The sequence below is a fragment of the Hemicordylus capensis genome, chromosome 5 (genome assembly GCF_027244095.1).
Source record: "Hemicordylus capensis ecotype Gifberg chromosome 5, rHemCap1.1.pri, whole genome shotgun sequence".
Taxonomy (NCBI): domain Eukaryota; kingdom Metazoa; phylum Chordata; class Lepidosauria; order Squamata; family Cordylidae; genus Hemicordylus; species Hemicordylus capensis.
In genome coordinates, this window is record NC_069661.1 from 96,366,305 (window position 1) to 96,390,041 (window position 23,737).

Genomic DNA, 23,737 nt, shown 5'->3' on the forward strand with positions numbered 1-23,737 from the left:
GGCCAGTTACTCTCCCCCTGCTAAATAAAGAGAATCACCATCTAAAAAGGTGCCTCTTTGCCCAGTTAGCAGGGGTAAGTTTGGCTCCTTGTTCAATATTAATTATAACTTCCAGTTTCGTCTATAGATTCTGTATTTCCCAGTAAAAGGAGATACCCACTCCCACTCCCTGCTAACTGAGCAAAGAGGTACCTTTTAAAGTGGCAATTTTCTTATACTTAGCAAAGGCAGAGCAACTGTCCCTATCCCGCTCCAGTACTGCATCCCTCCTGTGGCTGTGGCTGGTACCTACCTTATATGTGTGTTTCTAATTATAAGCCCTCTGGGGACAGGGAAGCGAGCCTTCTTATTTATTTATTTTAATAGAAACCAAATTGAGAACTTATGTTAAAAAGTCATATATAAATATTTGTTGTAGTAGTAGTAATAGCAGTTAAACTGTGTGCACCTCTACTGTATTCGCATGCACTCATTTCTTCTCCTGTGTGTTTGTTCCCTGAGTTGTCTGCACTAGCAAACTACTAATTGAAACCATGATTTGAATTGGGTTTGTAGGCCATGGATTGGAGAATAGCACTGTGGAGGAATGAGGCCTAGACCTCTTGGGTTTTTGTAAATAAGTCTTTGTAAATAAATTGTGTTATTATTGCATTAATATTCCTAAAACCTCACCATTATTGTAAATAGGTTGTGATTATCAGATGTTTGCAAAATCCCTATGTTGCAAATAATGCTGGCAGGGTCAAGAGTTCATGCCTGCTGCATTTTAGTTTCACATTTAGAATGTCAGTTTGACAATTTGGTTTTGGAGGGAAGAGATTTTTTGAAAAAATGGAGGGCACTGTGTGTTACACTGATTGGACTGTTAATGAAAGTTTTGTATATATAGAAGGGTTGTTCAGAGAGTCAGCAGGGAGAGTCCTTGAAGGTGTCACATATAGAGGGAGTCCTGGAGAAAGTCAGAGTGCAGTTTTGGGCACTGGGGGAAGGGAGAGGAGAGAGAACCAAAGCTGCCCCAGCTGGCCTGACCCTGCAATTTTGTTTCTGCCTCACTCACTTGCAGGTATAACTTGGCTGAGATTGCCAAAGGTGAGAGCCAAAGGGCTCTTGGCCTGTGGTGGTCTGTGGGCCTGAGATTATGAGCTATGAAGAGAGGAGGCTTCATGGGAAGAAAGGACACAGTGAGCAAGTAGTATTGGCAATTGGGAGACTTGTAAAGGTTTTCTATAACCAAATACATTGTCACCTAGTAGAAGACAATGTTCCTTGCGTTTTTCTGTACAGTTGCCTATTTCTCTCAAGCAGGAAACTATAGAAGATTACTTTTTCCTACTACACATGATAGTGTGACTGATTCTGATGCAGTATGGGTGGGGGACCTTTGTAGTCCAGAGATGAAACAGATTGTAGCTACTGCAGATGCTGGGACTTTCACAAGGCCTGATTTATGTATTTATTTATTTATTTATTCTATTTTTATACCGCCCTTCCGAAATGGCTCAGGGCGGTTTACAATTAAAAACAGAAACCATTAAAACCAATAAAATTAAAACAGAAATATAAATATGAACACCAATTTAAAAACATCTTTAAAAACAATTAAACTATCAGAACAATTAAAACCCTGAAAACCAGGTTAACATTTAAACAATTAAAACTAATTAAAAACCCTGAAAGGCCAGGGCAAACAGATGGGTTTTAAGGGCTCTCTTGAAGGTCAGCAAGGAATTAAGATTGCAAATTTCTGCTGGGAGTGCATTCCACAGCCCAGGAGCAGCTACAAAGAAGGCCCGCCTCTGAGTCGCCACCAAACGAACCGGTGGTAACTGGAGACAGACCTCCTCAGATGACCTTAGCGTGAGGTGGGGATCATATAAAAGAAGGCGCCTTCTAAGATATCTCGGACCCAAGCCGTTCAGGACCTCTGTAGTAACATTGTCTCTATAGTAACATTGTTTGACAACCCTCAGTTCCTCAGGCTACCTGATATTACCTCTCAAAGGCAACAAGATAATTTAGGTCCCCTTACTTCACCACCTGATTTTAATGTATCAACTCCAAAGCCTTCTCATCAGAAGAAAGACTTGACACCTCCTCCCTTATCAGCTTTGGGAAAACTGTACTTGTTCAAGACAGACAGTATAAACACTACTTGAAGAGGTCTCCCAAGTAAAGAGGGTTCTAATGGGGGTTCAAGCAACGGTATCAGCTATTTGTTCCTTGATTGAACAAGGCATTTTGAAAATTGCTTCTCCTGAATATTCCTAATAGGGAGAGGACTAAATAAACTAAGGACCTCTGATTCTAAAATGATTCTGATTCTGAACTTAAGACCAAGTTGGCCACAAAGATCAGTCTTTTCATTATGAGACATTAGACTGGGAACTACCAAATATAGACAGAGATACTCCTCTTTATTCTGAACAGTTTTATGTTAGGCCTGTGGAGGCAGCAATCTGCCCTACATTTGTTAGTCCTAGGGGCATTGAAGTCCCAGTCTCTGCAAGCTTTGACGGATCTGGGATAGGTCTGGGATAGTTCTGAAATAACTATGGACAAATAGAGACAAGTGAGATTGCAGTGAAAAGGGATAAGGTAGATGAGGCTCTCCTGGCTGGAAAGCCCACTTTTAAACTTCATGACCAAGTCAGTAGTAGGGAGCAAGGGTCCACCAATATACTCATTCTTCCTTGAGAGCTTCCAGGGAGCCTGATCCCAAAGAATCTTTCATTCTTGCCTTGTTCAACTAGACAATAAAGGACAAAGCAGGCTCATTTGTAGGGGGGAAGGCCATCCTACAGGATTTGGGATGTATTGCTGGAATAACGCTGGTCTGGGAAGAGATGGAGATCTTAGAAATTGAAGCTACACATGCTCTCATGGCATAATGGTGCTAAAGTTTCAGTCTGAGGACATTGGTTTAAAGACCAAAAACTGTATAAAGAAGCATTTAATTACACCCTTCGGTTCAGGGAAAGCTCCCGGGAAGATATGCTACCTCCTGAGGTATTTACACTGGATGTAGACTGGTGGGCTCCAGTTCTAGCCAGGTTTGGGTTACTAGTACTTCCTCCTGGTACTCCAGTGGCCCATTTTAGGGCAGAGACAGGGCGACCCTCCATTGCTGCTAGAATTGATTAATGTTTCCTTTGCTGTTGGCATAGATTAAATGAAATGGGAGATACAAGCATCGCAAAGATTTGTTGGCTCGAACAGTTACAGTAGGGACGTTGGGCACAGGATTGTGAGGCTCTGCTAAGAAAATACAATATGAGGATGGATGATTTCTTGGCCAATGTCCAGGGTGACCCTGAGGAATTTTGGTTTTGAGCAGGACACCACAGAGGATAGGGCAATAATCAACTGCTCATGTTTCTCAGTCTGGTTCCCCAGAATAAAAAGGAACCATTCTGAGGTATCCTATTTTCTTACTCTAACTTATTCTCAGATACGCAGAGCTTTCTCAGAACTTCGATTTCAGGTGATGCCTTCTGCCAAATTGGAAGGGAGATATATGGGTATTTCACTGGCTGAATGGACATGTATTTATGGTTGTGACCAGACTGAAGATATTGTCCATTATTTGTTGTTCTGTCCTCTGTATACAGAACCATTGAGGAAATTTCTAGTATCTATCTTTCAACAGTTCCATGATATATCATATTATGAGGCAGTTGAGGAATTATTGCATGATAATTATCCACATGTAACATATTCTGTCACCTTATTTGCTGTGGCAGCTAGGAAGTTACAAGCCTCTTTTATTTTAAGCAACCAAGAAAGTTGATTTTATGGGTTTAAAGACTTGTTGCCTTTTTCAAGGCACTTTTAAAATCTGTATTTACTTGATATTACAGTATTTTGTTTTTATTTATTTATTTATTTATTTATTTGCTTTATATACCGCCCTTCCAAAAATGGCTCAGGAATAAATATGCAATGGCCCATGGCTGAGCATAATAAATACTGATTGATTGAGTGCAGTTTTGGAAGAGAGAGAGAAAAGGAGAGTCTCTCTGAAGATACCAGTGAGAGTTGGAGTTGGAGTGGAAGTCAGAATCTGCAGTTACAAGAGCTTGAGTTGGTTGGTGAATCAGAGTCAGAAGGACAAGAAGTAAATGTTGGAGAGCTGAAGAAACCGAGTCCAGACCAAGTGGAGAAGATTAGGCCAGTCAAAGCTGAAGAATTGCTAGCACAGACTAAAAGACTAAGTGCTGTGGCTGTAGCAAGAGCTGAAATCATAGAAGAACCAGGCTGGATTGAACCCCAGGCCTGTACTGTGACCAGGACAAGAGAAGGAACAAGCCTGAGTTGCTAAAGGCCTGAGTTATCAAGGACTCTAAGTTAGGGCTCAGTGAGAGTCAGGTTAGTGAATGTGGTTTTGCCCATTTTATTTGTTCCCTATGTTCTTTTGACTGATGATTTTGTTTTATACATACTAAATTTGTGAAGCAACTTTTGATTGAACTAATTGCAAAAGTAAAAAAATTTGTTTATAGAAAATTCGTAGCTTCTGTTTCTCCACCCCACACCTACAAGCCTTACCACTTTGCCAAAGTTTGTTTTTGCAACAGACGTTTGAAAGGCTGTTGTAGACTCAGCCTAGAGCATGAAAGTCGACTTGGTGGCAGCAGTTAAACTGGATGTTGTCAGGGAGATCCATGCCATGTATTAGCAGTGGTGTGAATCCTCATGGTGGCAAGCAGTGGAATGGCAGCTATTCCTCCATGAGCACTACTAATCGTTTGTCAATTTGGAACTCATGGCAAACTATAACTTGGTGAAAATCAGGAAAGAGGAGGGAATCAGTGTGTGAGATGGGAAGAGGGACGGAAGATTGTGGACTCCATGATTCTGTTGTGATATGCAACAGCTGCAGCCTAGCTTGTTGTATAGTTTGCATGTAATCTACTTCGAAGCTGAAGGGGGCACTATAGTTTCCTCTGTACTTGCTGGGCTAGCTAGGAGTTTCTATTCTTCTTCCTGTTCCTTTGTGTATGAGTCAGCAAGTTCAGTACTGATCCCTGAGTACCTTTGTCTCCCAAGTTATCCTAAAAACCTTTCGCTGGTGCTCTGTAATCCACACAGACAGAACACGCTCTGCAACAGATTCCAATGTGAGCGTGACAAAAAGGCAACATCAGTAATAAGTGCCCCCATTCAAGGAGAGAAATGAAGAAACTCCAGAAGCAAAGGTCCAAGCAATTCCCTTTTGGTTTTTACTTTTTAGTACTAACCATTCAAAACTGCTTCAGACCTGATAGATTGGCAGCCCCGTTCTCCTAAGGAAAAGCAGTGATGCAACTGTTGGTCACCATAATTTGACTTGGTTGATTAGTATATTGGAATCACAAGCTTTTTATTTTGCTATAATGGCATCTCATGTAGTGGTTAAAGTGCTGGACTAGGACCGGGGAGACCCAAGTGATACTTGCTGGGTGACTCTGGGCCAGTCACTTCTCTCTCAGCCTAACCTACTTCACAGGGGTGTTTTGTTGTTGTTGTTGTTTTGTTTTTTGTTGCTCAACTGTGTTTATTTTGGGCAACAAAATATAGGGCTTTCTGGGTGGTTCCATCCCCCAGTTCCTCTGCTGGCCTTGGTCCCTCTTTCCACAGTCATTGAGAGCTTGTTATGTCAACAGTTCATCAGCATATTGATACGTGAGTGGATGCTGGTTTTTCCGGATTTTCATTGGTCTTCCTCCTGGAAAAAGGCTGTTCCGATGCATCTCTCATGGAGGTGCCAAGCTAACTCCAACCGCAACAAGTATCCTGTGTGGTCCTCCTTCCTGCCTACCTCCTTTCCAGGAGGCCAACAAAGATATGGTTGAGGCGGGTGTGTGTGTGTGGAGCTTTGACCCCATCATCTGCCAACAGCTGTGCTGGCTTTCCTGTGGGAAGTTCCATAATACCTGAGCAGTCTTTTTTAAAGTTAGAATTTAGGAAGTTATTTCAAATAGTTCAATGGTTTAAGGCAGAGCTGCTCAACCCTCCTGCAGATGTTGGCTTACAACTCCCATAATCCCCACAGGGTTGTTGTGAGGAGAAACTTAACTATGTACACTGCTCTGGGCTCCTTGGAGGAAGAGCGTTATATAAATGTGTAACAAAACAAACAAACTCTTCCATTTGTATTTGGTACTAGCTAAGTCCATAATTATGATGGATAAAGAGTCATCCTGTACATTACAAGGAGACAAGTATATTACTTGTCTCAGTGGAGACAAGAGCCCTGTCCAGACATTTACACCTGCCTCTACACCTGTATGTGTTTTTCTGTGAATGACTGTACATGCATTTGTTTTAAAAGTACAGCCCCCCTCAAAAGCAGGGTACATATAGAAAATGTCCTGCGCTATGTGTGTTGAAAATATTGTGTGGATAAGGCTTCTTTCTCCTAGGTACAGGGCTAGGTTTTACCCCTACCATGATGCTGTCCCCAAGTGCAATGCTCTAAATTTCCCCACAGGAGAAAATGGAGTCACAAAGAAATTAAAATGTCCCTTCTCAGACGATGTCTTTGATAATTGCAGGTCCCCTCCAGCGTCCTCTCATTCTTTTAGCCCCCTGGCCTTGAATTCTTTGCCTAATTGCCTGCACCAGTACCCTAGCAGGTAACCTGGAAGACACCTGTAACCAACTGCTGGGTTCCAAACCATTATGTAGGAATCACTCTAATATGAAGCACAGGGTTTTCTTCTTTTGTTACAAAAAGGCTTTTAGACTCTAGGGTACAGGTTTTGCCTATTACATAGCATAGTAGCCTCATGCACTAGCCTCATTCTTTATTTACTATAAATCCAACAAAGAAATCACCTCTGACCTGGAGTGGGAGAGGCTATGCCAACTTCAGTGCTGGCTGGCCTTTTGGCCTTGTGAACAATTGACCTTCTGGAGAGCGGAGTCCCTTTTTAGGAGGAGCCAATTGAAGGATATTGTAAGCACTTCATTCCCTTTGGGGCTGTTTAGTAGCTGCTTTTAATTATAAGCTCCCCACTTTAGGAACTCAGGATTGCTAGATCTCTCCCTCTCCCTCTGCACCTAGAATTAGTAAGACGGAATACATTTTTGTCTGCACAAAACCTCCCACTTCAGTCCAATGCTATTCCAAAGAAGTGCTTAAACCTCATGCTTACCCCGGAGTTTAATCCCCCCCCTGTATTAGTGATGACTTATACTAGTGCTTGAACTTCAGCATGTGGTTTTCTTCCTCTGAACTTATAAATATATTTAAATATATTATTTAAATATTAATTATATTTAAATATATAAAAACCTTTGGCTTAAAAAGAGATTCAAGGCGAGTCCCACTTTAACTAATACTTTAAAAAGAATGAACATTGATATTTAATGTCCTTGTGTTTGCTTCCACCCCATATGAAAGATAGTTTGTACAGTATTCTGTATTATTCTGTGTTTTCAGCTTATCATGTACCCAGACTTTTCTTTCCTGTTTCACTTTGACATTTATCTCAGCATGCATATAAAGAAATTGAAGAGATGCAGCTTAAATAATCACTTCCTATACACCATCTCATCACAAATTCACAAGAATGATGTATAGGAAGTGATTATTTAAGGTGTACCTTCAATTTGTTAATTTAGATATGCATGCCAAGATAAACATCAAGGTGAACAGGAAGGAAAAGTCTAGGAATATGGAGCATAAATTGAAAATAGAGACTATATAGAAGAATTTTTTAAACCGTACTTATAAAGGGTGAAAGTGAGTATATTAAATTTCAATTTCATTTCCATTCTTTTAAAAGTATGATTTAAAGTGGGACTCAAGCCTCTTTATAAAACAAAGATTTTGATATATTTACATTTCCAAGCTTGTAAATTTTAATATAAACATTAGCATGTATTGAGGAAACATGTATTGAGGAAACAAAGTCAGGTTGGAATATTTGTATAGAGTTTGGCTTTATGTGCCAACCATTCTTCTTGTCTCAATTTCTAGAGAATATTTTTAATTGATGAAGTTTTTTTCCCCTTCTGTATATCTAGCAATAGATATAGCAGTCATGTCCTGTGACCTCAGAGATGCACTGTGGAATGACATCCTGGAGTGGAATGTTAGTGCAGATGGAGGGGCAAGACTACCAGTCAATCTCTGTGTGAACCAATTGGTCATGGGAGACAGATCCACCATGTTTGTTGTGGGCAGAATTGACACATGAGAAACCTCAAAGCATGGTGTCGTTTCTACACTGTGATGTGTGCCATTATTGAAATAGCAAGTTCTAATAGGAAGTTCAACCCCTTCTAATTGGAGAGAAATGAAACATCGGTTTTTGACAAACCATAAAGCATATAGGCAGGAATTTCACAGCCCAAAGAGGAAGACTAAAAGAACCTGACAATGCTATGCAATGTCTCCATAATTTGAGGTCACTTAGACAGTAAACTTTTAAAACTATTTTATTGCTGGCTTTTAAAAAAATGAATTTTGACCAAAATTTGGAGAGAATATCATGTTTGTCTAGCTGAAGGGTGCCAAATATCAAAGGTATTGGATAAGAGGCGTAAATGGTATGATCCCTAGGACATGACAGAGTTCACAGGCTGTTTTTCGTCCCACCTTAAATACAGAAGCACTACCATGCCTCTATAATTAGCAGTTTCAGTATTAGAAGCTCATCCTGTATTATTAACCCGCATCTTCCTCAGTGCTAAAAGAGCACTTACACAGTTTTGAGGGAGGAGTACAGAAGCATCAGGATTCCTTGATCCAGTTCTGATGTTGTAATGACCCCAAATCTAGGACCCTCTCCCCACCTGGGGGACAAAGTGGACTGTTCAGGAAATGAGACGGGTGGGAAGAACCTATAAACCAGACCCCGCGTGACTCTGTGTCCCTGGGACCTGCCATAGTAGGAGAACCGGGGGAATCTGAGTCAGCACCTCCACCACAACAACCTGAGGCCACAATCCTGCCTTCATCCTCCACCTCAGAGGAGTCACCTGAGGGCTACCAGTTTGGGCATTTAAGAGCCAGTGCTTAAGAAATCTGGCAAGGCCCCTTTAAGAAAAAGAGCCTTTCCTAGAAAAAAGACAAGTCCACTTAACTTTGAACAGGCAGTAGTCATAAAAACCAGTAGTCTGCTCTGAGAAGCTGCTGGAGCAACCTTCCATTAACACTGCCATACTCAGCTCCTGCATTCCTACTGTGTGCTAAGGAGCAGGGTACAGATATAATAAATAAAATATAAGAAAATCACCAGGTGCATCTTTGCCAGTTTGCTGAGGTTAACACACCCACCCTATGTGCAGACAGGTTGTTGCAGTGTTGCTGGACTGGATTTGCAGAAACACTGAACAAAGGATGAAGTGTTATTTTGGATTCACTTTGTCAGTGCATGTAGAAAGACCTTTATAAATCTCCTTAACCCATACCCAAATAGTGGGGTAAAATTAACCTAGGGAAGTTGGGAGAAGACATACAACTTTGATTTCTACAACCCAATGCTGCTTGTATGTCTCATTTTAAGGGCATTAATTGCCTCCTGGTGTTTCCGTGAGGAGCTCTGGGAACCTGGATTCCCAGAGATGCTCCCCCTGGGTCAGACTCACTTGAGGGGTTGGACCCAGATGTATCACAAGCTTCTTACTCTCTTTAGTGCCCCCTCACTGACGTAGGGAACACATCAGTTATGGGGGTGGCTGAGAGAAGAGTGCTCAGCTCCAGGCTGGGGACTGCCTCTTTAATGACCCATTCCTGTATAGTAGCACAGGGAAGGAGCCGAAGAGAGGTAGACAGGGCTAAAAAACAGAAAAGAACTTAACACCCTAATCACTTGGGGGACATGGCCCCTTAAGGACTGCTTCCCCCCATATGATTCTGCTCCTTTAGATGCTCAGAGGAGACCCTTTGCATGCTCCTTTGATTTCTGAGGCTCAGCTGACACATGAGAAGGCCTTTTCTATGACCACCCACCACATGGAACTCCTTGCCACATGAGATGCACACACACACACACCACTTTGGGATCTTTTGTGGCAAAGCAGTATATAAAAATTTGTCATATTTGTATTCTGTCATCATGATAATTTCTCCCTGATGACCTCATTCTTGGAGTGAGTGACAGGTCCACACGCACAGTATATATCCACCTCACTGACTTGGTCTGCCCTCTTAATCAAACTGTGACTCTTCGGAGGTACTCTGAAGGGAACTCTGACAGATATCCCTGCTAACCGAGCAACGAGGCACCTCTTAAAAGTGGTGATTCTCTTATATTTAGCAGGGGGGAGCAACTGGCCCTGTCCAACCCCAGAATAGCATCCCTCCAGTGGCTGCTGCTGGTGTCTACCTTAAGTTTCCTTTGTAGATTGTGAACCCTTTGGGGTCAGAGGACCATCTTATAATAATGAATATGCTTGCCCAACTCTATCAGAACCCCAACAGAGGAGAAAGGTAATCTATATTAATTTTTAAACATCATTTTAAAAGTTGTGAACATCAGAACATAACAAGCAAAACACTAAGATCTACTCATATTAAAAATGAAGTTATAAAATCTTGTATTGTATTTTGGTGGGAAGTTGTAAGCAGGAAAAGCTGAACTATAATGTGCATAACCTGAACTGTTTTTATTCATTTGTAATACAAAATTTAACATAAAATAGAATAAAGAAGCATGAAAGACTGAATTAAATCCAAATGTTTTGGAAGCCCTAAGATGAAAACAGCTTGTGATAAGATTAACTACGGTCACAGTTTTTCTGCCTGCAGTTTAGGCTGCTTCCAGAGTTGGAAGCAGCAAAACCAAGTGAAAACCAAAGGTACAAAATGCAGTTTGGGGTGGGCAACCACATTTTTGAATGAAACAGCAGTTGCCCGCATTCGGATGTACAGTTTCAGAAACTGGAGGTGAAGGGACCTCAAGTTTCATGTTGCATGCAAATGCAGCCAGAGAATGGAATCTAGGAATGTTGGTCCTCCCTTTGACCATTAAAGGTTGGGCTGAACGAGGCAGTGAAATGACTGCCACTTTTAAGAATGGGGTTAACTGCCCCGCCTCTTTTTTAAAAAAAGCTGCTTCAGACAGAGCTATGATTTGGCAGGTAGCTTGCCAATCTCCAGGCTGCCAGCCAAACAATATTGCTGTCTTAAGTACCTTTTTTCAAAAAGTGGGCGGAACAATCAACTACATTCATAAAAGGCGCAGTCATTTCACATTCCCATCAACGCTTTCTGTGTGGGCTTCTCAGAGCCAGGGTCCAGCACCACCCTGTGGAATTTCCTGGCCTTCTACTGGGAGCCATTAGCAAAGCTCCTGGGGTTGGAGCAGCTGTAGAAGAAAAAAGGAGAATTTAGGCATGGCAGGCAAAATGGGCTGGCCAAAACTCTTCTTCTGTGCAACCATTAAAATCCCAGGAGTTCTTTCCTGCCCACTGCTGGCAATCAGGGAAAGAAGAATACAGGCTGTTGATCACTACAAGTGAAGAAGAATGCCAGCTTCCCCTACCAGGCACTATGAAGGGTGAAGCAGGGCCTGCCAGAATTCTCCCCTCCATGCCAATTCTAGTGGCAGAGGTGTCCTGATCTGTACTGCATCTTGTGAGGATATAGAGTAAGAGATGAGACTTGCGTCTCAGTGATGCTGGGGGTAGCCATATTTAAGGGAGGTGTGCATTTCTTTCTCCCACTCCATGAAATATCTCACTCAGCTGGCAGATGTCCGCTGTGACACCTCCTTCATCATCTCCCGGATGGGTTGTTGCTGCTCGGTGATTGGGCACGAAACGTCCAGGGCATCGGGGGCATCCTCCATGGAGTGAAAGTGGCCCCATTAAATTCCTGCTTTGCTGAACATGTGGAGCACTGGGGATATGGAGAAAGGATTTGTGGCTCTATGGAGAGGGCAAGGAAGTATGGCACCTGGGATTGGCTTGGGCCCCAAGGCTGTGGCTGCAGCTGATTGGCCAGTCTTGGCTGCCCAAATGTCCTTCCAGCAACACTGTCCTGCTGAGTATTCCACCAGGGGTCTTGGGAAAGGATGGAGGGCCGGAGTGGGAAGGGATATGAGCTTGGTGGCCTTGGTACTGGGATGGACAATGGCTTGCCCAAAGAGCCCTGTGGAATATTTGTCACCGAGATGGATGATAGCCTTGCCAGGGAACTCGGAGGTGTCTTTCCCACTGCTTTGCCTAGTGGGGTTCCCAAGGGCCTAGGCAGAGGTTCTCCAAGTGCTTGGGATGGTGGGTTTCCCAAGGGCCTGGGAGGTGGATTGGCCATGTTCATCCATGGTGACCTTTCCACAGAGCTCAACTGGTGGCTTTGCTGCTGAGGGGGGTGTTGGATTTATCTGTAATCATGGCACTGGCTTAGGCAATAGAGGCTGCCTAGATGGCAAGGCATTAACTTTACCTTGCAGAGGCTTTGAAGGAGGGTGTTCTGTTTGGGGCAAGGCCTTCCCAGCTACCAGTTTCATCCACCTGCCAGCGTAGGTGGATGGAACTGGTAGGGATTTCCTGGAAGGCATCACAGAATGGGTCCCCAGGGCATGAAAGACCTGGACTGACTCCATCATTTGGGCCAGGCTGCTCCTAGGATCTGGGGGCATAACTGGCCTTTCTGTCTGGGCCTTCTTGTTGTTCTGAGCTCCAGGGACATGAGCTGTCCCCTTAGGCAGAGCCACTTAATTCTCCCTCCACTTTCCTCTTCTTTTTATTTGCATCTTCTGCTTCTGGGAGGAACAGCCTCACTTTCCCCATTCCTGGCAGGACTTGAAGCACCACGACCCCGCTCCTTCTGCTTAGTTTGTTTCGTACTGGTTTTTTCTGCTGCTGCGGATCGATTGCCAGCTCTAGATTACATGTCAGGATTTTCTTTATGACTTTTTCTCTCTGTAGGGGAAGGGATGTTTTCACCATATCCCCAGATCTTTTCTTCTGCTCAGCTTTTGGGCTTCCCCTGACCATCCTCATTGCAGGTTGTGTTTTGGTTCTGACTCTTCTCCTCTTCCCATTACTTTCTTCTTGAATGTTCCTGCAAACTTCCTTTTCTTTTCTTTTTTTGCTCTCCTACTGGACAGTACTTTTTTTTTTTTTAACATTTAGAAAAATGTTAGAGAACAGCCAAGAAACAACAAGAACAACAAAGAAAGAAACACATATGACATCTCATGGTTATCTAATACATCAACTTGGAGTATACTTCCCCATGTTGTCTCCTCCTGTCATTTTGTTCCAACCCGGTGACAGCTGAATAACATATCTACACATCCATACAAACATCAAAATTGAAAATATAAAACTTGTGGCCTTGTTTATAAAGAAATCCAAATCTCGGATGTGGCGTTAAACCATGGACCAAATTATCCTATCTAATAAAAGGCTTGGTGTCCGTCCGTGGACGGACACCAAGCGTGTGTCCGTGCCTCCCTGGCCTCTTCTGGGCATGCGCGAAGCGCATGGCCAGAAGGAGCCAGGGAGGCAGGACCGCCAGCACCCGGCGGCCATCTTGGGCGGCCAGAAGCGGCCGCCCCGAAGAAGCCGGGTAAGCGGCGGCGGGGGACACTGGCCGAGGCGGCGGCAAAGCCACCGTCTCGGCCAGAGGAGGCGGCGCGGCCGAGGAGGCGGCAGAGCCATGGCCGAGGCCTGGCCGTGCCGCCGCTTACCCGGCTTCTTCGGGGCGGCCGCTTCTGGCCGCCCAGGATGGCCGCCGGACGAGGCGGCAAACAAAACAATGCGGCCGTGGGCCCGGGCAGCGGTGGGCCAGGCCGGAGCCGCGGTGGGTGGCGGGCCCGGCCGGAGCCGCGGGCAGCGGTGAGTGGCGGGCCCGGCCGGAGCCCCGGGCACCGGGGGGTGGCGGGAGAGGGAATGGCGGTGAACGTCTGGAGCGCAGAGCTCCACTAGCACCCGTTAACCAACGGGCTAGAAAACCACTAGTAATGTATAAATGGTTCCCACGTTGAAACAAATTTATCCTCTGATTTATTCTTTATGTATGAAGTAATCTTAGCCATTGATGTATATTCCCAAAGTTTGTTGCCACTCTTTAACTCTGTCTTTAATGATGTAATTAAATTAACTTTCTAATATAAAGCATAGAGAATCCTAGCAGCAGTCGTTGTATATAAAGACAGTTCAGTATATTTTACAGGTATATAAGGTTTTGTAATATTTAACAAAAAAAATCTGGTAACAAAGGAAAGCCAATATTTAAGATTTTTTGCATCCTACAATGGATTTTCTTCCAAAATTGCTGGGCTTTATCATATGTCCACCACATGATAGAAAATTCCCACCTGGTTCATACATTTCCAGCATTTACCAGAAGATTTATTGTCTATTTTTGCAATTATCATGGGAGTAAGATACCAGCAAAAGTACATTTTATACCAGTTTTCTCTTAATGTACTATTCACTGTAAATTTAATATTCACCTTCGATTGATATTCCCATTGTTGCATATCATTTTGTTTAAGTTTTGCATCCATTTAATCATGCAGTCTTTTACCTGTTCCAATTCTGCATCATACTTCAGCAACAACTTGTATGTAAGTCCTATTAAATGCTCTGAATTTTCTATTAATGTGTCAAAATCCATCAAAATCCATCACTAAGCTCCCTGCCCCCCATTTTTGTATCTCTTTCTGAACTATGCTGTTTATGTGCAAATTTTGAAACCACAAAGGGGCACTTGTCCACTCTGCAAAAAGAGCCTCAGCTGATTTCATTTTTGTGAAATGAAAAAGCTTGTAATCCACATTCAGCAATGAGATAGGTCTATATGATTCTGGACACATTATATCATCTCCTTCTTTATAAATCAAAGAAATAAAAGCCTCCTGCCATGAAGAAGGCATCGTATGGCAATGTTCTATTTCATTCATTAACTGGGTCAGTGGTTTTATTAAAATTTCTTAAAATGTCTTATAATAAGCTACTGAAAAACCATCTGGCCCTGGAGATTTATTCAGTGTTAACTTTGGTATCACCTCTTTTATCTCTTTCTCTGCAATTGGTTTATTAAGTATCTCTTTCTGCTGATCTGTAAATTCTAAAACTTGTGAATGATCCAGATACTGTGGAATCTTCTCCAAATCTGACATTTTCTTCCCGTATAATTGGGTATAATATTTAACAAACTGATCTGCCAATTTATCTGTCTTCGAAACCAACTCCTTACCATTCCAGATTGAGGTAATAATTCTCTTCTCCTGCTTTTTCTGCCAATAAATTATCAAGGTGATTGCCCTTCTCAAAATATTTCTGTTTAGTAAAATTCATTTTCTTATAAGTCTCTTTAGTTCAATAAGATCTGTTTATTTACGAGACTCCTTTATTTTTTGTAATATGTCCACTGATGGGTTTTGCTTGTTCCTTGATTCAAGCTGCTGTAATTCATTTGTCAGTATCTCTTTCTGCTTCTGTAAGGCTTTCTTTCTATACGAGACCATCGAGATGAAACATCCCCTTCCGATGTCATATTGATTTAGAAGAAGTTCTTTAATTCCGCTTGACACTTCTGTTTAGTATCTACTTGAAGTAATAGAAGATTGATAAGTCACCATTTTCTTGGGACTGTGTTTCCCCTTTTTAAATTTACAATTAATGGGTTACAATCTGCATAAGTTAATGGTGCTACTTCCATTCCTGACAGTTTAGGTAGTACTGACTTGACATCCAACACATGTCTATTCTTGAATATGTTTGATGAGCTCTTGAAAAACAAGTATACTCCTTTTCTAAAGGATATTTATATTTCCATCCATCAACCACAACCAGTAATGACATATAATCCTTTACACTTTGGGGTAACTTGCCAGAGTTCTTCTTGTATTGTCTGGATTTGTCAAGAATTGGGGACAAAACCCTGTTCATATTTCCCAAAATTATGACATCTCCTTCAACTATTTCCAATAATGACTGAAAAAATTGATCATAAAATTTTGTTTTATTGTCATTAGGCATGTAGACGAAGCAATCATAATTTTATTGTATTCTATTTGGAACCTCAGTATAATAAATCTTCCATCTTTGTCTTGAATGTTTTTCTAAAATCCAGGATGGATTTTTGATATATATCACTACATCTTTTTCCCCCCTTACCTGCCGAGGCTATGTATTTATGGCCTAAACCTTTATACTCCAATAAATCAACATTTTCTTTCTTGATATGCGTCTCTCCCTGCCAACTTCTTTCACCTTATCTTCCCACTGAAATGTTGCTTTTTTTAGCTGTGGGGTTCTCGGATGGGTTTTGATCTTTGCCTGTTTTCGCTGCTCTTGGTACTGTCAGAGTTGGTTGGGCTGTGTGAGCTCTGTGCTCCACAGGATAAATGGGGTGAGGGACAGATGTATTCCCCAAGCATTGCTCTCTTCGTTCAGATGTCTCCTTTTTTCCCCAGCTTCTGACAGATTGTGAGAGGGGTTGGGGGAGGCAAGAAGTCAAAGAGCTACAGTCTTGGTTTCGCACCTTTGGTTGGAGCCTTTGTCTTCACTGGGGGTACCAAGCTTGCTAGAAGTTCCTCAGAAGGCACTTCAGTCAATGAACTCCCTTTGATTGTCTCCTGAGGGTCACCAGGTGGGGAAAGGCCTTCTGGAAAGAGCCGCTCCATGGATACAATGAGCTTCTTCATTTTAGGAAACTCCGGTGGAAGCTGGAACTCTTCCATCAAGTCTATACTATATCCCTTGGCTGCTCTTGGATCCTCTGGGTGAGAAAGAGGTGGTGGATGGTCCTCCCGGGTCCCTGCTTGAAACAGAGGGAGAAAAAAAGAAAGGGAGAGGGAGACTGAGAGAGGGAAAGAGATAGCTAGAGATGAATGACTAAAGATCTAGATGTCTCTTGTTTGGGCAGAGACTGAGCATGTTGTAAGCTTTCATGAATAATATAATGATGGAAATATTTTATAATGAGGGAAAGACAATTAACAATGGACAAAAGCTGCAAAGAAATGGGATCTCAAGGACTGGTCTCAGAAGAAGTTCAGTGGAGTCTGGATCTGGATTCATTCTTCATGGGGTGCTTTTTCCCATCCCGAGGTAAAGATGCTCAGAGAGCAGCATTCCCCCAAGCCCACATCACACTTTCACTGCTGGGTCCCCTTAGCGAAAGGTTCTAGAAGGGCTGGATGAGGCCGGTCAAAGGACAATTCTTCCCCCTCAATGGTGAACACCCACCTCTGATGTCTTCAGATTCTGGGATCTTCATCCTGGTTTCCAGCTGCATGGGGAGCACAGTCGGGAAGTCACTCAGCTGGGAGACAGCACTGGTGCTGGAGCCCTCACCTTGCTGAGCTGGAGTGTCCTGCCATTGGAAGGCCAGCGGCCGGTGGCTTGGCCCGTATGGCTGCCTAGCAGAGGGAGTCAATACTGAAAAAGAAGGATGGAGGAGGTCCAAGGGATTGGCCAGTATCTGATCAGGAGCCAGCCCTGCCGTGTGGTAAGGGATGGCGGTGGAGAGAGAATGGGCCTGACCCCTTAGCAGGCTCAAGCAGTCATGGGAATTCTCATAAGAAGAGAGCTTTCAAACCTTCTGACAATGACTCATCTGGTGATCAACTCCTGCACATTGTAGAGGACTCTGGGATGCATTTCAGGAGGCATGCTCCATTCCCATGGCATGCTGGCCAGGCTTGGCAAGGTGTCTTCCCCTCTGTTGACTGAGAGTACAGTGTGCTCTAGAAATGCTGCCCTATGGCTAGCGGGATGAGTGGCAGTCGTGGGCAAGCGGTCTTTGGGGGAGTGCATCTGGAAGAGAACCCATGGAGAGCATTTGATGAACCCCAGGGTTACCAGGAATATGGTTTGATGACCACTGTGCCAAGAGAAGGACTGCACTGAATTAATGGAAAGGACACAGGGAGCCATAGGTGGGAGGATGCCCATTTACCCAAAACCAGAACAAACCTCTTGAGGTGCAATGGATATTGCTTGACTCAGCACTCCTCGGCTGAGCTGGTGGTGCTGCCCACACACACACACAGCTGCAGCAGATATGGTGCTGCCTTCAGATTCCATCCTGATGATGAGCAGAAGCACATTCCTGGTTAGCACTTCTGGTGGTGCTGGGGCAGCCCTGCTCACCTGTGCCAGAGGGATTCTTTCTGCTGGGGCTAGTGTTTGGGATGCAGAATATGTGCCTCGCGCCACTCAGCTGTGCCCCCTCCCTGCATATGACTGCTTATAAACCACTGAGAGATCTGCTGTCCTCTGAGCATTCTTGAGGCCTCTCAAGGTTCCCAGAGGCCAGAGAATGTTATGCTGCCAAACAGACTCCTGAGTGAAGGGCAGTTAGCCTGAGCCGAAGGTGCAGCCCTGGAAGGCAAGAGGCCATTGGAGAGCCAGGGAATAAACTAAACCAGAACCAGTGAAGAAACCAGCCCTTGCATGCATTCTGCATATAGAAAGCCTCCCCCAACTCAGAGCAGATTCCTTTGGGTACTCAGCACAGTCCTGTGCACCAGTTTCCCAGTGCACCTGGGCAAGAAACATAATTCATTCAAAAATGACACTGGGAAAAGATCATTTTCCTTTTTCAACATTTGTGTAGCTTCTGTCCTGAATTAATTAATGCAGAAAAACCACCAATCCCCTTTTGCTTCTACATTCAAAATCTCCAATGCAGATTTGCAGTTGCTGTCCTGGGAAAAGCTCAGGCAAGAGGTTAGCAGTCAAAGGAAACAACCTGAGCTTGCAGCAGAGAAAATCCATTCATGGGTGGCTTTCTTCACCCTTGTCCTTTCCTCCAACTCTACCACCAGGGGCGAAACTATGGGGGGGGCAGGCAGGGCACATGCCCTGGGCGCCACTTGGTGCCCCCGCCGATCCTCTTCCTTTCACGGGAAATTTTTTGTTGTTTTTCGCAGCGCAGCAGCAGCAGTCCACGAAGCAGTCCGCACAGTCCGCGTGTGGCGCCCCCTCCCCCACAAGTGGTCCCGGCACCCCCCCCCCATTGCTCGGCTCCAGCTGGCTGGGCGCTGCGGTGTGGGCGCCTAAAGTTTGCTGCCTGCTTGCTTCGGCGTCGGCGGACCTCTTCGTCTCTCTTCGTCATCACTGACGGACCTCTCCTGACCTGGGCTCGCTCCGCTCACTCCCCGCCCCGCCGCCCCGCCCCGCCACCAGTCGCGCATGCGTGTCCTCCTCCAGCTCGCCTCCTGCACGTGGACTTTGTCTTGCGTGCGTCGGCGATGAGGCAGGGTGGGAGTCAGAGAGCGTTTGTGTTGCTGCTGCTGGCTGGGGCTGTGTGTGCGCACAAGGAGGAAGGATTCGAAAGGAGGAGGCCAACCTGCCTCATCATAGGTGTGATCTCTTTTTTAAATTAATATTTATTTGAAATTATACTGGTGTTGGGCGGGCTTGGGCATTACGCAGCTTATCTGTCTCATGCCGCACCTGGGTCCTCCTCCCACCTCCCGCTGTCCCCAGTGATTCCTGGTGCCCCGGGCTTGCTGTGGGACTCGAGAGGATGTCCAAAAGGGCAGTCGTCAGGAGTGGCGGGGAGACGAGAGTGCGGAGGAAAGACTACTCCAGCACTTAACGCCCGGGGGGGGGGGGAGCTCTCCGCTGGGGCTCTCTCAGAGGCTTTCTCTCCTCTGGATTAACGAGAGCTCGCCCGCTTGCCTCTGCTCGGCTCGGCTCTCCTCTCGCCGCGAGGAGAGAGAGCCTCTGACTGAGCCAGCCGAGCGACGCTGCCGAGGCCCTGCCATCTGCCTGGGCATTCGAATGGAGGACCACGGCAGCGGCAAAGCCAGCAAGCAGCAGCCCGCGCCTAAGCCGGGGCTTCCGGCAGCATCTGAGGCAGCCACCAGCCCTTAACGGATGGGCTGCAGCCGGGCCAGGCCCTTAGCTTAGGTTCTCCCCCCCCCACTGCCCCACTGACTGCACAGAGCCACATTGCTGCCCCGGGCGAGGGATGAAAAGGGGCGAGAGGAGGTCACGGAGAAGAGTGCGAGCCAAGCAGCGGCTGGTGGTGACCTCCCCGCCCCGCCGAGACGCGCGCTTCTGCTTCCGCCTTGCAGAAATTTTCTCATGTAAAGCAGACATACAGCAGACAGTGAGAAGGGAGGAACCAGATGAGAAGACTGAAATTAGGGTGTCACCTTTTAAAAAGAGAGGATATCATTCTATAATTGCAGCGGCGATCGGGCAGATGTTGGGGGGGGCGCAATTTCAGTGCTTGCCCTGGGCGCGGTTTTCCTTAGTTACGCCTCTGTCTACCACTCATAGTTGAAACACAAAATAGGCCTATGACAGCCCTTATGAACCTTCCTTCTCAGTGACCTTTGCCTCCCCCTTCCTTCCCTGTTATGCATGGTCACCCCTACTGGCAAAATTTAGATAGTAATTTCCTCAGGGCAGGGAACTGTCTCTTGTTTGTGCTACTTTGTAAGGGGCCATTGATGATTCCAGATAACAATGAACTAAATAAAATGCTTGGGGAAGGGATAAACTCTTTGGACAGAAAGAAGAACAAATTGGAAAGGTAAGGTGTGTTAGAAAGGAAAGCAAGGAAAATGTAACTCAGAAGAAGATCCAGGGCACAACCCACCAAAATGAATCACAGCTGAAAGCCATGAAACCCATGACACAATTTCCTACCTGCCATGATGACAGTAAAAGTCCAAAGAAGACAACTGGTGCAGCTATTCTCTCCAGTGATAGCAGACTAACATCCAGCGCCTTAACAGCTGGAGAGTCAGTTAGGGAATGGACAACTGAAGAATGATGATGCAGAATTGTTTATTGCTGACCCCATGGCAACCTGCAGGTTGTGAGGTAGGGGCCAGAAGAATGTTGTTGGAAGTAGAATGTGATGATGAAAGATGATGTCATGGTGGAAGGTGACGGAGCAGACCAGAGGCCACCACTAAGAGCAGAGTTGGAATGAAGGAAAACTCAGTTCACCCAGCATGGTAAGCAACCCATCTTTATTGCCTTTCTGCAGCCCACAACCAATCCATTAAACCATCAGCTTCCTTCACCTGGACTTTCAGAATGGGAAATAAGACTCAAGATCCCGAGTTCTTTTCACTGGCTATTGGAAGTCTCTTTGGGGTTTGAATGCAAGCGATTCTTTCAGGTTTCCTCTTTGGCATCTCCATATCACATTCATGGGAGCTAAACCCTGACAGATGGAAGGTTCATGGTCTCGCAGGATTAAGGAGCCTGTGGTCCTCTTCCCCATTGCACCTGGAAACTTTTTGTTCCTGTGTTGTGGTAAGTTTTCCATGGCAAAGTACCATTGGTAATGGTCTATGAATAAGAATTTCCTGGGTGCAGATCTTACCCTTCCTCAGGAAATGGCCTTAAAAAACCCACTCTCTTATCCTCAGCCCTCATCCACAATATGGGGACCATAAAACCAACTTACATTACGGGGTTGTTCTAAGGATTTCAGCATCTCCGTGAAATGCACTGCATGCTATAAAAAGGCAGAGTATTAGTACATTTATCGCCCACCTTTCTTCTGTGCTAGGTTTCTCAAGCAGTCTCCCACCCAAGCAGGCCTGCTTCAGTGAGGTTCCTGCATCATCTGCCTTTACATCATCATCTTTCTTGGAATGTCCTCACTTTAGCACTTCCATTTCTTCCATGTCTCAGACTGCAGGTGAGGGCTCACATAATGGCTGGCTCTTCCATACTAGTAACATTCCCTCCACACATACACACACACATTTGTTTTTTAAATAGAAAAGCATCCTAGCCTAGGATTATCCCTGATATGCAAGTGTTCTATCTGGATATTCCATTAATTGGGATAAATAGGAGTTGACACCTTTAGACTTTAATGACATTGCAGATAAATATAGGACATAGGGCTTCAGGTGTTTCAAACTGGGAACAGTGGTGTCTACAAAAGTATCTCAAGAGTTCATAAATTAATATTTTCAGGGTTTCTGTTGCAAATGCAAAATGTTTTGATTAGATAATTTAAGATTTCTTTGAGTCTTTGGGAGAGAATAAATGTTGTTAAGATGAATGTATTGCCTAGAATTATATATATATTGAGAGATCTTACCATTTTTATACCTGCTCCATATTTAAAATGGATATACAAATGCAAAAACCTTCATGGCAAGGGGGCCCTCCTAAATGATCTGCCTGTAAATTACAACTACCTCTACGTTGTTCTCCATAGTAGGTTTAATTTTCCACAGGCCTTATATTTTAGTGTCTTGAGATGTACGTCCTCAGAACAGTGGTACATATGCTGGTAACCTCCAGGCTGGACTACTGCAATGCAGTCTATGTGGGCCTGCCTTTGTACTTAATCTGGAAACTGCAGCTGGTACAGAGTGTGATGGCCAGGTTGGTCTCTGGGTCATCTTGAAGAGACCATATCTCTTCTGTGTTGAAAGAGCTACACTGGCTCCCAGTAAGTTTCCGGGCAAAATACAAGGTGCTGGTTAAAGCCCTAAATGGCTTAGGCCCTGGGCATTTAACAGAATGTCTTCTTCACCATCAGCCCCATCACCCATTAGGATCTGCTAGGGAGGTTTGTCTCTGGTTGCCACCAGTTCTCCTGGTGGCTACTTGGGGACAGACCTTCTCCATTGCTGCCTCTATGCTTTGGAATGTGCTCCCTGTTAAAATAAGAGCCTCTCCATCTCTGGCAACTTTTAAAAAGGCACTGGAGACATACTTATTCACCCAGGCTTTTAATTAGATTTATCATTTTAATACTTTTAATGTTGAGTTTTAACTGATTTTAATGTTTGTTTGAAATGATTTTAATTGTAAGCCACCCAGAGACGCAAGTTTGGTATAGAAATATGTTAAATAAATAATAAATAAATAGTGGGATGGAATGGTCAAACTCAGGTTTCAGGCTCACTTTGACAACTTGTGAATTATGATGTGGCCTCACTGAAATCTTGGCCGGAATTAGGTTCATTATTTGTTTGTAGATCTGTATAGAGACCTGTGCTCAATGCAGTACAATATATATGGAGGCTTTGGCGGCATAGGTAGGGTTTTAGGTTCTGACTCGTGGACCTTAGAGCTATCCAGGGTTGGTGGCACTCCTGAGTCCCTAACTTGGCAGAAACCCCAGCTTAGTCCAGAATAGAATAGCTACAGGTGCAGGGGACTCCTTGGGGCATCACCTTTGGCTAGAAGTCATAGCCCCATCACTGAGCCTTATCTCACTAGGCAAAGCAAAGTGTGGGATACTAAGTGACCAATTGCAAGGAGGAGGCCTGCCCATTGTTCTACAGGCTAACAGAGAAAATACATTTTCCTTTTTAGCGCAGAAGGATTTTATTTTATTTTAAACCCTGTGTAACAAGCATTTGGGAAACATTGATTTAAGACAGGAGTGGGCAAACTTGACCCTCCAGCTGTTGTTGAACTACAAGAATTTACAATTTATTGTAGTTGCAGATGCCAGGAGTTGTAGTTCAACAACAGCTAGATGGCCAAGTTTGTCCATTCCTATTCTAGGAAGATGTCACCCAAATTCAGTCCAATGAAAACAGTACACCTGTAAGCTACATTAGGGGTGTGCACAAAACCGGTTTGCCCAGTTTGATTTGAGTCCGAACCTGACTCAAACAGGACTGGGCATGTTTGGATTTGTGACCCCAAATGAGGGGCCTGGCATAGCGCTCTCTCTCTCTCTCTCTCTCTCTCTCTATATATATATATATAAAAACTTACCTTAAGTTCTGTGGTGGCCTCAGGGGGTGCTGCCATGGCCGCTCGGGGGTCTCTGGCAGTTCCCCATCCCCCCCTCCCGGCCTCTCCCTGGTCTCTGAAGGGCTGTTTGGGCCTGCTC

The 23,737-nt window shown here is 44.5% G+C and overlaps 1 long non-coding RNA gene across 1 annotated transcript in view; it reads right to left on the minus strand.

The window, feature by feature from the left end:
* LOC128327822 (uncharacterized) overlaps positions 1 to 20,651 on the minus strand; it is a 37,826-nt gene extending 17,175 nt beyond the window's left edge. Inside the window, exon 1 of the long non-coding RNA XR_008308807.1 lies at positions 20,560 to 20,651. This is a non-coding gene — a long non-coding RNA (uncharacterized LOC128327822). The remainder of the gene's footprint in view (positions 1 to 20,559) is intronic.
* Positions 20,652 to 23,737: the final 3,086 nt, after the last annotated feature.